The sequence below is a fragment of the Mobula hypostoma genome, chromosome 3, assembly GCF_963921235.1.
Source record: "Mobula hypostoma chromosome 3, sMobHyp1.1, whole genome shotgun sequence".
Taxonomy (NCBI): Eukaryota; Metazoa; Chordata; class Chondrichthyes; order Myliobatiformes; family Myliobatidae; genus Mobula; species Mobula hypostoma.
Genome location: NC_086099.1, coordinates 184,491,603 through 184,495,838, shown reverse-complemented (window position 1 = coordinate 184,495,838; position 4,236 = coordinate 184,491,603).

Below are 4,236 nucleotides of genomic sequence, written 5' to 3'. Positions count from 1 at the left end.
TAAAGGTTAGGCAGCCCAGTATTTTGGGGTCCCCTGTATTACAAACTATTAATTTTTGTCATTCTCGGCTGCACTCATCCTCTCCGACTACACTCACTCTCTTTTCTGGGTTTGGTGACTACCTCTTCAGACATGCTATCCAGAAAGCACTCAGCCTTGTAATGGATCATATTAGCTTGAGCCTGGAAGTCCAGCTCCTCCAGCTGACAAGACTTCTTCATACTTTATACTTCATTGTCGCCAAACAATTGATACTAGAACGTACAATCATCACAGCGATATTTGATTCTGCGCTTCAACTCCCTGGATTACAAATATTAAATATTAAAAATAGTTAAAATTAGTAAATTAAAAAAATTAAATTATAAATCATAAATAGAAAATAGAAAAATGGGAAGTAAGGTAGTGCAAAAAAACCGAGAGGCAGGTCCGGATATTTGGAGGGTACGGCCCAGATCCGGGTCAGGATCCGTTCAGCAGCCTTATCACAGCTGGAAAGAAGCTGTTCCCAAATCTGGCCGTATGAGTCTTCAAGCTCCTGAACCTTCTCCCGGAGGGAAGAGGGACGAAAAGTGTGTTGGCTGGGTGGGTCGTGTCCTTGATTATCCTGGCAGCACTGCACTGACAGCGTGCGGTGTAAAGTGAGTCCAAGGACGGAAGATTGGTTTGTGTGATGTGCTGCACCGTGTTCACGATCTTCTGCAGCTTCTTTCGGTCTTGGACAGGACAACTTCCATACCAGGTTGTGATGCACCCTAGAAGAATGCTTTCTACGGTGCATCTATAAAAATTATTGAGGGTTTTAGGGTTTCTTGCTACAGGCGTCTGGGATGCAGACAAAATCCCAGGCATAGGATATTAATCCCAGTGGTATGAGGCATACTGTATTTCCCACAGCTTCAATTATGCAAAAATCCAAATAATTTAATATATTTTCAAGACGAGTTTATTATCACTGTCATGAAATGTATTGTTTGGTACGGTGCTCGACATAAAAATTACTATCAGTTACGAAAATAAATAAATAGTGCCTGAGTCAAATAATGAGACGGTGTTCATGGGTTCATGTTCCATTCAGAAATCTGATGGCAGAGGGAAGAAGCTACTCTAAAAACATTGAGTACGAGGCTTCAGGCTCCTGTACCTCTTCCTCTATGATAGATTGAGTAGATGGTAGAACAGTAGCAACCCATGTCCTGGATGTTGGGCATCTTTAATGACAGATGCCACCTTCCTGAGGCACCAGCTTTTGAAGATGCTCTTGATGGGAGGAAGGGGATTGGCTGAGTCTACAGTGTCTGCAGCCTCTTGAGGTCCTGTGCATTGGAGTTTCCACATCAGGCTGTGATGCAACCATTCAGAATCTTTTCCAATTAAATTAATCCTTTGCAAATTACTTTATTTTGGTCTGCCTCTTGCTGGATCCCCCTTAATATCTTGTTTTTCCAGTCTAGTCTGGATGTCTCCAAAAAGTAAGCTCTCCATAATGTAAGTTCGGCTTACTTAAGCATTTATTTTTCTTCAAAGTTTATCAAGTCATCAATGTTCTTGGCCAAATTAGCCAAACAAGTCATTTTCAGAATTGGGCATTCAAAGTCACTGCAAAAAATCTTTAGATGGTGCTTAACTTTATCAACGAGTTAAATAACCTTACATTAAGATGGCAGTTTGCAACCTCACTTAAAGAAATTTACAGGATTTATAAGTAAATATACAAAAATAATTCATTTACAAAATTGCACCTGCATTGGAAAATCACACAGCTCCTTCCATATACCTACATCTACATTTCTATTGAGACCCAAATGCCGAGAAACTTCTCAGAGAACTTTACAAGGGAGAGAAGTACCCTGAGCAGGAAATGAAAGAATTTAGGGAGGACAGGAGATTGGAGAGCTAGTCAAGAACTAAATTATTATGATACTTTAGGGCACAGGAAGAAAGATTTCAGGAACTGTGCACATTTAAATAAAGGGCTAGCATTGTTCTGGATTTGCTGGAACTATTGGCCAAAGTCCTGAAACCGATAAAGAACAACGGTAGAAAATCAGGTTAGCTGATTTATTTGGAGGCACAAATTCACAAGATGGTATCAGAATAATTTCTACATTAATCACAAAGCAAGGGATAACATTTCAGTCGATGTTTAAAATATTTCAAAAAATTAACGTGCAAGAAAATTAAATCCTGCTAGTTTCAGTAAAAGTACAGTGTGATTACCAATTACTATTTCTTGAGATACAAAAGTGATTTTTAATTGTCAGCAGCTTTTGGACAGGACAAATGACAAGTCTGTTGATGTCATTGTTGTGGGGCTGAGTCAGTTACAGCGGCTGGGCCTCATTTCTATCTGATTGGCAGGCAGCCCGCTGAGTTATATTCAGAAGGAAATTTCTAAATTTCTGACAGACCTCCAAAGAGCTATTTAATGTGAGTGCACTTCTTAAAGGGAAGGTGCATGCACTTATCAGCAACTGCTGGAAGGTAGTAATTATGAGAAGTAAATTGGAAGCAAGCCCACGGGACGTTTTGAGGAAAAGAACTGGGCAGGAGTCAATCTTCTCTTTCCAATGAATGGGAAGATGCAAGGGGCAACAGCAAATTGATGACTGAGATGTAGGTGAGTTTGACTGTCAATCCAAAAAGGTTCACCTCTGGATTAATTATAAGATTGGCCTTTGAAATGAGTAATAATGAGGGGGTGGTGTCTTCATTCCTTTATCTGTATGACACACAAAACATAAGCTACTCCTCTCTCACAAAATACCAGCCTGTATCCTCAACCACCATCTTCCTATATGCTGCCCCCCACCTCCATTTCCCCAATATCTTGAAAATTTCCTCTGCGTAACCTTTCATCTCCACAATTACACTGCCTCCACAATTGCCTGCTACATTCACAATGAACATCAAGTGCACCCTTCGCTCACATTGTAGCAAAGATCTGCTCCAAAGAGTCATCTCAGCACAGTACAGTTACTTACTTCTCATCATGTTGCAGTTTGCTTCTTCTCATTGTATATGCAAACACACCACATGCAAATTGCATCTGAACAGACACCCTACAACTCTTTCCCTTTCTACCTGAGAAAAGTCGTGCAACATTGGTAGATGAACAGGTCCATGAGAAAATTATCTGACATCCATTGGGCAGTAAATATTACTGGGGTTTGAAATGGATCTTCATGTTGGTAGAGTCGAGCAGGGAACCCTCTCCTTGGGGAACAATTGCAGGATGAATTTTTTTCCTGAGAGATGTAAATACGTACTTTGGTTAAAAGTTCAAACAATGAAGACTACTGGTTGGCCTATTTCCACAATTATTTCACAATTATAGAAACATAGAAACATAGAAAATAGGTGCAGGAGTAGGCCATTCGGCCCTTCGAGCCTGCACCGCCATTTATTATGATCATGGCTGATCATCCAACTCAGAACCCCGCCCCAGCCTTCCCTCCATACCCCCTGACCCCCGTAGCCACAAGGGCCACATCTAACTCCCTCTTAAACATAGCCAATGAACTGGTCTCAACAGTTTGCTGTGGCAGAGAATTCCACAGATTCACCACTCTCTGTGTGAAGAAGTTTTTCCTAATCTCGGTCCTAAAAGGCTTCCCCTCTATCCTCAAACTGTGACCCCTCGTTCTGGACTTCCCCAACATCGGGAACAATCTTCCTGCATCTAGCCTGTCCAATCCCTTTAGGATCTTATACGTTTCAATCAGATCCCCCCTCAATCTTCTAAATTCCAACGAGTACAAGCCCAGTTCATCCAGTCTTTCTTCATATGAAAGTCCTGCCATCCCAGGAATCAATCTAGTGAACCTTCTTTGTACTCCCTCTATGGCAAAGATGTCTTTCCTCAGATTAGGGGACCAAAACTGCACACAATACTCCAGGTGTGGTCTCACCAAGGCCTTGTACAACTGCAGTAGTACCTCCCTGCTCCTGTACTCGAATCCTCTCGCTATAAATGCCAGCATACCATTCGCCTTTTTCACCGCCTGCTGTACCTGCATGCCCACTTTCAATGACTGGTGTATAATGACACCCAGGTCTCATTGCACCTCCCCTTTTCCTAATCGGCCACCATTCAGAAAATAATCTGTTTTCCTATCTTTGCCACCAAAGTGGATAACTTCACATTTATCCACATTAAATTGCATCTGCCATGAGTTTGCCCACTCACCCAACCTATCCAAGTCACCCTGCATCCTCTTAGCATCCTCCTCACTG